This window comes from Calliphora vicina, chromosome 4 (genome assembly GCF_958450345.1).
Source record: "Calliphora vicina chromosome 4, idCalVici1.1, whole genome shotgun sequence".
NCBI lineage: Eukaryota > Metazoa > Arthropoda > Insecta > Diptera > Calliphoridae > Calliphora > Calliphora vicina.
The window spans coordinates 33,326,356-33,339,453 of NC_088783.1; the positions used below are offsets into that span (position 1 = coordinate 33,326,356).

The following is a 13,098-nucleotide window of genomic DNA, read 5'->3' on the forward strand; positions in this document are numbered from 1 at the left end:
GTGTGAATGATATAGTCATCAAAAAAATAGACATGGATTTGCAATACACATATATAGTCATACCTGTATGAAAAGTTTGTCCATATAAAAATGTCTGTGTAAATGATTAATGTGTTGACACCAAACACTATAAATATTTAAATTTACAAAAAAATCCATTACAAATAGTAAAAACAAATAAAATTTAACACAATGATGTTGCATGTCGTGTACTTATATTCAGAAAGGGCTATCTGCGAAACCCAAATCAGTAACAGTAACAGTAATGGAACCATCCCTAATGAATACTATTGAACATAATTGGACAATCATTAAATCTGCTGTTTTAATCGTAAATGCCGAAATACGAAGGAGGCATTTATAACATAACGAACTTGGAAGATTATAGATGAGCGTGCAAAAATTAAGAATAAAACTAATTCTACCTCAAGCATTGCTGTTAGAAAAATATAAAGGGAATATATTTTGATGAATTAACAAGTCAAGCGAGCCATCAGAGATGATAGTAGAAAACATATGGGCAATTTTGTGAGATAAGTTGAAAACGCTGCTGCAGCATACAACATGAAATACCTTTTTAAAATAACCAAGAAGATTGCTGGTTCCCGTTAAAAACCTTCAAGGACAACTACTTACCAACATAGACGATCCGAAATGAAAATATGCAAACAACATTTTAAGAGAAGCACCATCAAAACCTGAAATTCAAATTAAATCTTGTAGATAGCCCAATTTGTATTCGAAATTAACATATTTTGTAGATAGTCCAAAAACAGAAAAGGATAAAAAGAGTGTAAAAATTATGTTTTTTATAAAAAGTTTCAACCATGGAAAGTTTGGCTGCAAAAACTAATTTTTGGAAAACCTGCAAATAGCTCCTTTTGAATATAAGCCCTCGATATAAGCATTTCAAGGTGTTTTATTTAATATAATTCGTGTACCAAAATTTTGTTTAATGCATTTTAAATAAAATCACCAGCAATTTTTAAACAAATCTTTTCAGTTACAGGCTTAAATTGATGTTTATTCCTTCACACTTTTTCGTTTTGTTTTTATAGGAAATACTTAAAGCGACTATAAAAGTTCAATACATTTCCTTGTTGCTGTTTGAGTTTTTTGCTCCGGCAAACTTATTTTCTTATTTATATTTCGTTTAGATTTCCTTGAACTTTTCTTCCATATTTTTTCTTGATTTTTCTTTTAGCTGTACATTTTGTCTTTTATTATTATCATCATCACTTTAGCTTTAGAAGACATTTTAGCATGTAATGGGCGATGCGATAAGCCAAACTGCGACTAGTAATAGTACCAATAGCTACAGCAGCACCAGTTTCAACAGCAGCAACACGATATACGACTATTTGAGCAAGAAATTCTGCATGATTTCAAGCGTTATTTGTTTAAGAGTTTAAGTAGAAGATGAAGACGAACATAAAAAATGTTTCTACTTGCAAATAATCTATTCATTTTATTAAAGGGAAAACTTTTTTTTTATGACACAACATTTTCGCTTAAATAAAATTGTACGATAATAACGATAATATATTTTTTGGTGGTTCTTGGTGGTGGTGTTGTTGGTGATGGTAGTGTGGGTTCTATTAAACTGATAATGTTTGGAAAATTAGAGCTTTACAAGTCAAAGCGACCAGAAAGAACATGCATAAACATAATACTTAAGATTTATAGTTTTTATCATAAATCGATAAAGATACTTGTATTATTGGGCAAAAATATATTGTACCATTCTTTATTCTTTAAAATTTTGAATATGTTGAACATTTTAAAGAACAAATATTGCAAATTGTTTTGATTAGATTTTAATTAACGAAAATGTAATCATTCAAAAATTTAATTAATTATACACTACACCACCATAGTGGGGAGGGAATTATGCATTTGTACATATGTTTGTAACGCCCAAAAATATTAGTTTAACACCCACTTTAAAGTATACTGATCGACTTAGAATCACTTCCTGAGTCGATTAAACGATGTCCGCCCGTCCGTCTGACTGATTGGCCCCATACAAATAACTCTCATATAGACATAAATAACACAACCAAATTTCATGGTGATCGGTCCATAATTGGTCATAGCTCCCAGGATCATTTCCGAAAATCACTTTAACGAGCATAAATCTCTTAAAAATGTTGGTATACACATAAAATTCAACACAAATAACTTTCATATAGACATAAATAACACAACCACAACATAAATCTCTTAAAAATGTTGGTATACACATAAAACTCAACATAAATAACTTTCATATAGACGTAAGTAACACAACCAAATTTCATGGTGATCGGCTCATAATTGGCCATAGCTCCCATCATAGCACTCTTCCGAAAATCACTTACGAAAATAAATTATTGACATTTTAAAAGAAAATGATTTTGCTTATTTACTTAGTGTAGGGTATTATTTGGTCGGGATTGCCCGACCATACTTTTTTACTTGATTTATTATGAATTAATTTTGAATTTCGTAAACAAATATTTATATATCAAAATATATGTCATTCATTAATTAAGATTTTCAAAAGAGACAAAAAAACTTAAGCTGAATTCACCCATGAGTTTCAGAAACATTTTTTGTTCGGAACAATTTTTTTTTTTATATGTAGTTTGACATTCTATTTTTGAGAGAGACTTCAAACTACATATAAAAAAAAAATTGTTCCGAGGAAAAAATGTTTCAGAAACTCATGGGTGAATTCAGCTTTAATTCTGCTGTCAAAAACCTTAGTCTTGCAATAACAAAATACATGCAAATCAATGTATTTTGTTGTGTCAGCCACAAAATATAAGAGAGTGTAATTACTTTTACTCTCAGTAATTGCAATTCATTACCAAATTTTTTTACTTCGGGTACGTTTTTAACAAACTATTTTGTCCAAATACACATTGTCTAAAGCTGTGACATCTCCGATACCTGAATATAGTAAGGATTAATACTCCATAGGCAACTGAACACCGCATCACACCGGAATCAAATTTCACATTTGCTTTTAAATTTTAGTATAATGAACAAAATTTTAATTTCAATAAATTTTTTTTGGTTCAAAAATTCCATAGTAAGGATTACTACTCCATAGGCAACTGAACACCGCATCACACCGTAATCAAATTTCACATTTGCTTTTAAATTTTAGTATAATGAACAAAATTTTAATTTCAATAAATTTTTTTTGGTTCAAAAATTCCAGCAAATCATTCTTTTTGATTTTAATGAATATGATATGAAGTAGCTAAATTTTGAATTAAATCATTGAATTGAAAAAATGAATTGAATGAAATCTTAATCAATTCAAACGAATTAGGCAGAAATGACTTGCATTTCATTTACAATTCATTTGAATTGAATTGATTTTGAATTAATTCAAATGAATTACAAAAAAGAATTAGCAATTCAAACGAATGAATCAAAAATGAGTTGCAATCAATCAAATTCAAGAGCAGATCTGTAGGGGGAATGAACAATTTCTCCTACCAAAATTAAAATATCCAGTCCAAAAATTGAAAAGCCTTGTCCTTTATCCGCGCCTGATCAATGAAGTATGGAATATGTTTCTTCAAGAAGAACTGATTTTTATTTTGAAATATGCAGAACGACAAAACACATTTAATATTCAAGAAGCAATTAATAATTTTTGAAATTTTTTGACCCACGACCACCCAACGACAAACTTTTAGCTAATATTTATGTTATATTTATTTCAAAAAAAATAAAACTATCTTCCACAAAAAATCAAAAATCAGGAAAAATAAAAATGTATGTAATGCTTGCTGTCTTTTACATAAAAAATTAGTTGAATGACAAAACGACAGTGATACTTACTGTAGATTTACTTACAAAATCAATTCAAACTTCAATCAATTCAAATGAGTTGGAAATGAATTCAATTCAAATGAATTGCTAATTCTTTTTTCGAATTCATTTTAATTAATTCAAAATCAATTCAAATGAATTAGAAACGAATTGCAGTTCACCTTTACCAAATTCATTTGAATTAATTCAAAATGAATTCAATTCAATTCAAATGAATTGAAAACGAATTGCAATTCATTTTTACCAAATTCATTTGAACTGATTCAAATGTCATTCAATTCATTTTTTTGTGTGAATGATTCCCGAATTAATTCAAAAATTATTGATTCATTTACAGCTCTGGAATCCAGTAAATTTTTAAACCAAAAGAAATAAGTAATAAGTTATCACATTGACACTCTGTACTTCATATTTTTATTTTCAATATTCCCATTATTTTTTATTGTGTGCGTCATTATAAATTAGTATTTTTAAATTTTTATGGGACTTCCCTCATTTGTTCTAAAATTTCAAATATAAATAAAACACAAAACTGGGAAATTTAACAGCCAACCACAGTGACGCTAAAGTTACATTCTTTGGAAATTACAAAAATTTTACTATGAATATATTTGACAAATATTTTTCTATGAGTCTATAAACAAATGTTAAATTAAACTCAAAGATCGAATCTCTAGATCTCTCTTTTTAATTACAATTTAACAAACAAAAACAATGTTGAAAATAAAAAACAACAAAATCTCAACTCATTTTATGTTGCTGTTAATTAATACACTCACTCACACACTCATAGATATAAGCAAAAACATGAATACGGTGAATTTAAAAGAGAAGACACATTTAACAAAAATGTATCTTGTGGCTAAGAGAATAGGCAAAAACAATATTAAAAGATACACCAGTATCATCAGTATTATTAGTATGAATTTAGTCAGATGAGAAATTCCCAAAGGGGGTTTTAAGACTTGATCTTGGGTTAAGTTTTTAACGGAATGAAATTAGAGATTTCAACAATTTAATTTATAGTATTTTTTCATTAATTGTTAATATTTTGTTTAATATTTCCGGGAAATTTCGTAAATTTCTTTATAATTCATCATCTTAAAGATATAGTATTATTTCTGCTCAAAAAAAAAAACAGATTCGTTGTGATGACCAAATTTGCTGTCAATCGAATCATTCGATTTTATCCATAGATTTTTTCTGTTTGAGCAACATAATTTAAAATAACCAAATTTTAGTCCCAACTTAAATTGTCCAGTCACAATATAAAAATTCTGTCATTAATACTTAATCATTCGATTGGAAAGAAAGGCCCCAGCTTAAGAAAAAAGAAAATTAACTGTATGAGAATTATATCAACACAATTTGTATAAAACGATTTTATACGAATTACTCACAAAAGAGAGCAGTACAAAATGAACGCTTAGAGATTACTTAAGTGACAATTGTCGTCACGCAAGATTGCCTGGGATGTATAAAATAACCAATTGACTTCTTTCTGCACTACAAATAGTGCATAAGTGTATAATGTCCCAAAATAAACACAGAGAAAACAGATTCGTGATAGCTACCGAATTTGTTGTCAATCGAATGATTCTATCTTATTAACCGAATTTTACAGTTGTGGCTACAAAATTTTAGAAGGGGTAACAAAAGATTGGTTGCTTCATCCGAAATTCTTCTTTATCAACTGACTTTCTGTTGATATTACCGAAAAATTCTATGTGTGCAACCGAATCATTCGATTGGCATCAAATTCGGTTGCTATCACGAATCTGTTTTCTCTGTGTATAAATTGGAGTCCGCCAAGTGATCAAACAATTGTGGCAATCACTGTCTATTTGCTTAAATAAAATAAAATAAAATAAAACATATCAAATGACCCAAAATATATAAATTAGAGTCAGCAAAGTTTATCAGACATTAGTGACAATTACTGTCTCTGAGGGATACATTACTACTTGTAAAACAGCTGGAGACAGTAATTTTGTTAAATTTTTTTTCACTGACATTTCTCTCTTCCTTCCTTATATGTTTTTACTCTATGGGAAACGATTTTATTATTTATTTCGCGAGAATGAAAGAAGCTCTGTATTAGAAACCCTAAAGAAAAGAGAAAGGGTTTCGGCACTTCGAGCTACATATGGTTTGCATCATAGACCTTCCGAGATCAGCATCTACTTTCGCGTTCCAAGTTGTCAAAAGTCTTTGCCGATAAGCCAGCGAAAATAACACGCGTAATTCACTAGATGCCGGTAGCAATGCTTGATAGACTGATCAAAAATGTAACCTTCCGAATGAACCAAAGGCCAATATTTCAATGAAATTATATATAAAAATTGAAATTGTTTTTTCGAGTATTGATTCCGACATCCAATTATATTCTAAATGAATTACTTTTTATAACACCGAATAAAAAGAATTTCCAAAAAAATTCTCATTTAAATCGAAAAGAAATTTATTATTTCTAAATATCAAATATCATCAGTTTGTATTTTCTTAATTTCATTTTACATTTTCTGAATATTTATTTCGATATCTGAATTTCAATATAATTTTTCTCAATATTAAATTGGATTTTCCCATTTTCAGTTTGAATTTGTTTTTTTTTTAATCTCAATTTATTATTTCTTTGGATTTCTTGATTTCAATTTGTATTTTATAAATTTCAACTTGAAATGGTGTAGTTTTGGTTTATTAAGACATTCTGGGAATTTTAAATTATCAATTTGTAGACATTATATACAACTTATCTGGCCACACAAAAGTAGGCATTTAATCAATGATCGTAAAACAAGCATGATTTGTTAGTTTTATCTCGTTATGTGAGAGCAGACACAACTCGATCGTATTTTAACAACATAATTAACAACAATTAATTGTTATATTTGTTATTGTTGCTGCCTACAACTGTGATGATAAGCCGAACAAACACATGATTGTTTACAACTTAATTTCAAAACTAAAATTTTAAGTTTTGGTAATTTTTCGCTCTACATGAAAAAAAACAAGTGTAAATATAACCAAATACAGCAGATAAATACATAAAAAGCCGCCAAAACAAGATGTAAACAAACTAGTGGTAATAACACTGACAATGACCTAAAAACTTCCTTAACACTTTTCCCCCCAAATAATAGCTGACGTTTATTAATTTTTATTTTTAAAATTAATTATTTTATTTTGTCAACTCAAGCACTTCTTGTATTTAATGAGGAAGTATTTTTTGAATTTAATTTGCGAACGTTGTAAATTTTACTATTATGCAAATAGTTGTATTATTTATTTTTTTTCCGCACAGTTATGATTAATATGAAAAACTATTTCAATTAATCAATATTGAGCTGTATGATAGATGGTTCTGGGAATATTAAATATCATCATATTTACCCGTAGATGTTGTTTATCTATTTTTATGCAATATTCAGTTTTTTTTATCAACAACAACTTGTATTTCTTTGTAAACAATTTTGACATCAACATTTAATTAAAAAAGAAATACATAATAATAATAAACTTTGTTGTGTGTTGAATGTAGTAGGAAGCATGCAGATATTTTTTCTCTACTGATGTTAATTTACCGGCTCGAGCAGAAAGAAACCCAGTTTGTAGCTGTATCTCTGGCGTAGATTTTGTTTTAACCCTTTAATATTAACACGTACTTGTAGTTGGGCATACTTGCACGTACTATCATTAGAAAATGTTATTGGATCGTAAATAGTTTAAACTTAGCTTAGATTTAATAAGTGGTTGTATAAATGTGTCTACAGTTAGATCATTTTATTGTTTCAAATCAACTCAGTTTGTTTTTTATTAATATATCGAGTATTGAGATGAGTATGTAGGTGTTGAAAACTAGAGAGGAATATTTAGGAACCAACAGGGATGAAAAATTAAATATATTAGAAAGTCACAATATTTTCTATATAGTGCACAAATTTCTATATAAAAAAATGTTATATGCAAGAAGTTTTATATTGAAAAAACTGTTATGCAAGATGTTTTCTACCCAAAATTTTCTATAGATCAAGTTATATAAATTATATAATAATATAAATCATATTGAGTCTATAAAAATTAGATTTTTTACATTAAAAACAGACAAATTTTTGGGCGCAGAAGATTCACGGTACTTTTTAATATAAAAATTTAAGATTGTATCAACTATTCCAAGCCTTCGAAGAAATGTAAAATACTCAGCCAATATAAAAAAATGGAAGTATAGTCGGTCAAGCCCTATATGGTCGGGCCATACACTTAGTGCATGAGCACCGATTTTAAGCAATTTCAATAGGATTTGTACTTAGGCCGAAAAAATGTACCGGTACTTTTCGTACAAGGTTTACTTGGACAGCCAGCCAGACGGAAGGACGGACATCGTTAAATAGACGCAGTCGGTCAGTACACTTTAATGTGGGTGTTGTAATAATATTTTCAGACATTATAAACATCTGCACTCAGAAAATTTACATAAAATTAATTAATTAAAATGCAATGAACGAATTCAAAATAACAAACAAATTTATTTAGGATTTAATTGGATTAAATTATTGGGTATGACTTTAAAATGCAGATTTTTTTTTTTAAACATTTGTAAAATATAAATTTATTTAAAGTATTGACCATTGTTAGTTTGACCTTTTCCAATGTTTCTGGCAACATATGGATTTCGACACAAAAGAACTACTCATCTTTTGAAGCCATGAACGAATCAAGTTCTGAAGTGAAGCGTATCCAAGAGAGATCGTTCTGCATTGATCGAAACAACTAGGGCAAGGTCATTCTAAATACATTTTAACAGGTATTGAATAATGTGACAGAGCGTTGTCATTAATGAAATATTACGGTTTCATGTCTGTCCGCATATTCTGGGCTTTTCGGCCAATGCTCGCTTCAAACGAATCTGTTGCGTTCAGTTTCCCTTTGATGGCCTTCTCAGATAACAGCTGTTCGTAATAGAAATGACCCATTTGTTCCCTCCTTAGCGCCATGGATATTTGGCTTTATTGTCGAAGATTTTTTTTATAGCGTTCATGCAGCATTTCTGTCATACAAAATCGTCTTTCAAGGTCTCTCAGCTTCAATTCGTATAGTAACCAATTTACTTGCTTTTGGATTATTCCTGCTGCTCGAAAAAGTTTTGAAATTGCTGCTTGAGTAGTTCCCAATAATACTGTAGGCTTCTATTTAGTTTGACAACAATCTTCATGCTTCATCGGCACTTTTTTTCGAATTAAAGAAGTAAAGCAAAATTCGATATTTTTGAAGCAAAAAAAACTTACGCCATATATTTCCGAATTTTTAAGTCATACACCCAATATTTTATTATTAAAAGCCGATAGCTGTTAAAATTTCGTAGGATCTCACACCTTGGAATGAAATAAACAATTTTAAATTTTTTTTAAAAAAAAAATACTTAGTATAACACTCATGCATACCAAAGTTTAACGAGATAAAATTAAATAATTAAGAAAACAGTGAACATTAGACATGCAAGTAGGGTTTGGGGTCCGGGAAATCCCGGGATTTCCCGTAAAATTATTATCGGGAATTCCCGGGAAATTTAAATTTTTTCCCGGGAAAAACGGGAAATTTAAAATTAATTAAAAATACTTTAATATATTTAAATATGACATCTCTATTTGATGAATGGCTTGTTCCAAATATTAGTGGAGGTTTTAAACACCATTAAGGATACAGTAGAAGCATTAAGCCGAAATGAAACCATTTTTCTGATAGGTGATATAATGAACACTCTTTATGAACAGCAGTTTTCTAAAAATTCTACGATTTCTCAAAAAACGGTTCTTTCACTTAAATTAAACCTAAAAACTTTAACATTATAAGATAAATTATAATATAAAAACACAATGTTAAAAATTTATGGACAGCAAATGTATGAACGTCTATTTGTTCACCACAATGTTCCGTCATCTGTTCAAAGCGTTGATGATGAGGTTTCCGAAATACAAATGGAGCAATATCTTAAAAACCAATTAGAATATTCAATCAATATTGAAAAGGAAAGCCCTAAACATTTAAAATCAAATGCTGAAAGATTTAAGCGGGAATTAGATTTATTTGAAGCAAGTAGCAATTGGAGAATACATTTTGATTGTCTTTATATTTTATATAAAAAAAAATATAACAGAAAAATCAAAATAAATAATCTAAAAAGTGTATTAAAAATCCTATTAACATATTAATCGACATCGAAATATAAAGATACGTTCACAATTTATAAAATTTTGTGGCACTTAATTGCTCTTTTACTCTACTATATCATGAATACCGCTAATATTTAATTTTATAGTAACAAGTGATCTCCAAATATTTTAAAAAACTTTTTGGCTTTATGTGGGTACAATTGAATTGTAATGTATTGTTTTTCTTTTTTTTTGAAATAAAATTACACAATTTTATAAAATAATTTTCTTTTTTACTAATTTTGCTAGTTGAAAAAACATTTCCGGGAATCCCGGGAAATAAAATTTTTCATTCCCGTTTCCCGGGAAATTAAATTATCCGGGAAACCCCAAACCTACATGCAAGGCAGTTTCGAAAAAAATTATTTATTTTTTTGCCGAACGTATGGGTCGTTTTTTAATTTTTCGTTCTTTGGCATTTACAATCGAATCTTAAAGTCTGATATATCAATGTTTTTGACTCGAGAAGACCAATGTTTTGCTCTAAGGTTAGCACAATTTTAATAATAGTCGTTGAATGTTGTTCAGTAAATCCAAGTCATTAATAAGTTATTTTACACATTTAATAACCCATGAAATATAATAAAGAAACATTTATTTAATCTAAATTATATCAGTGTTAATTTTCAGTATATTAAAACTCTTAATTGAATATTTTAGTTTCTAAATATAAACATTAAAAGCTATTAATACAATAGACAATAGGCTATTTTAAAATTAATTGCAAAAAATGTGCAACACTGATTACATTTACAGTAAAGGGAATTCCCTAAGAAGAAATCGTTACCTCATTAACTGGAATTAAACACTCATTAATTAGAAAATAAACGTCTTTACGGCCTAAATCATATAAACAATAAATTAGAAATAAATAATTGGAAAATACCTCAAAATAATTTAGCGACTTTTGCATTTAAAGAGTTAATTGTTTGTTTTAGTAATGTGAATTACACTGAGAGCGCAAAAATCAAATGAGCAGCAACTGCTGCTGTTGTCTCGCATGTGTATCTCTGATAATGCGTTACTGTTGCTGGCAGCACAGAGGCTGCTGTTTGTTTAGCGTATGTATATTTTTGCTATTTGTTTAACACGATCATTTGTTTCTTCTTCTTCTTAACTTGTGCTTTTAACTGGGCTACTACTGCTAAACAGTAACGTACAACAAAAACTAATCATTGTTTTTCGATTCATATACGGTTTGGCCAAGTTGTTGAGCTGTTAGTCGCGGCCTAAACGCTAATCAGTAAAGAACTCAAAACAAAACAAATTTGCCAAATTAAAACTAAATAATTTTTAGGATTTTTTTAAAAAAGGAAAATTAAAACAAACAAAAAAAATCAGTTAAAATTTAACAAAAAATTTAAATAATTAAAAAAAATATTTTGAAACCAACTCAATTCATTTAAAACGTATGTAAATGTATTGTTTTAACTCTTCAAACATTTGTTTAGTTATAATCTTGTGATAAAATAAATCTAAGATAACAATCTTATAATTTTGATTAAATTTAATTTTATTGTACCCAATAAAAAATCATAACAATTACAAATTTCACAACGTGCTACAATATAAATCATATTTTATAACCCAACCACTGCGATAAAGTTACAAAAGTGAATTAACTGTTTAAAAATAAAATAAACAGCTACAGAATAAAGGACTATAACTCAAGAAATTGTACGTCAACAGATTGTCATTCTCTACTGTATCAACAACATAAATCAAGCGTTTTTATTGCCAAATAAATTCGTGCGCAACAGGTAAGTTGGCTTGAGTGTTTAAACCACATTCTTTTATACTTAGTTTTGGGCAATAGTGTAAACGTCCTTGCAAATCTAGTTTTTGGACAACTGTAACTAGATTGTACGTACGATTGTACATTCTTGTTACTTCCATAATTCAGCAGAACGCCAAAAGGTAAACAACCCATAACAAGAACTTAAACTCAGTTGTTTGTTGAGCAACATTTCAGTGTTTAGATACATGTTGCTATAGCTGGTATTTTTTTAAATTAACTTTGTTTATTTGTAGTTGTCTAGCAACAAATAACAATAGAATTAATTTAAATAGTAACAATAGTAATAATAATAATAACAAAAGAGTTTATTTATTTAATGTTAAAGATTTTGGACATGTGTTAACAATTTAACAAACATGTATAGTTATTATTTATATTATTACGGATATTTAAAAATATATATTATACAAAGAAAAAAAAACAGATATTTAATAAAGATAGAGCATAGCTTAGAAGTACACTACTATTTCGATTGTATTTAAAAAAAATTACTTTGACACACGGGGATTACAAAAAAGAGACCACCATTTCGTGATTGAACTAATCCGTTACCAAGAATTAAATTTTACTAAATCTGTATAGTTGTTTTTAAAAACAAATTAATGTTTTAATTTCGTTCAGTAACAAATTGCTTTAATAAAGTCTGGTCAATATCAATATGTATATATATTTTTTAATTTAAAAACATGAGAGATCAAATTAAACGTGTGCACTCCACTTACTTTTAATTTAGTATCTTGTAATAATATTTCACTTTTCATTGTAATCTTTTTTTGATAAAAGTATTCTTATTCGTCTCAGTTATTGCTTGATGAAAAGCTCAAAGTCTATTGTTCCCTCCAGATAAAACAAATATTATACTACAATAATCTTTTATATGCGATAATGACAAGATCAGATAAAATTGTTTAATAGAAATGAACTAAAAATATCACATTCTATTTTGGAGGTATCACGAAAATTTCAACATAATTGTAAATTAAATTACACGGATATTAAATATCAAATACATACATTTTAATAACCAAATTTTTGTGATTTATAAAAACCAAATTTGTAACTATCTAATTCGTCAGTAAATATGCTAATGAATAATAGTAAATAATGCTAATTTCAACACTTTTTTCAAGTAAATTTTAAATTTTTCATTATTTTATTTTTCAAAAAAATTATATATCTAAAACGACAAAGAAGATTAAAAATCTGTTAAGCCTTACTTAAAGGTAATTTTATTGCGGAATTTTGGTTATTTCAGTTTAT

The 13,098-nt window shown here is 28.1% G+C and overlaps 1 protein-coding gene across 1 annotated transcript in view; it reads left to right on the top strand.

Moving 5' to 3' along the window:
- The first annotated feature begins 11,442 nt into the window (after positions 1 to 11,442).
- Mco1 (Multicopper oxidase 1) overlaps positions 11,443 to 13,098 on the top strand; it is a 30,462-nt gene continuing 28,806 nt past the window's right edge. The window contains exon 1 of the mRNA XM_065507391.1: positions 11,443 to 11,800. The gene's annotated coding sequence lies outside the window, so the exon portion shown is untranslated. The remainder of the gene's footprint in view (positions 11,801 to 13,098) is intronic.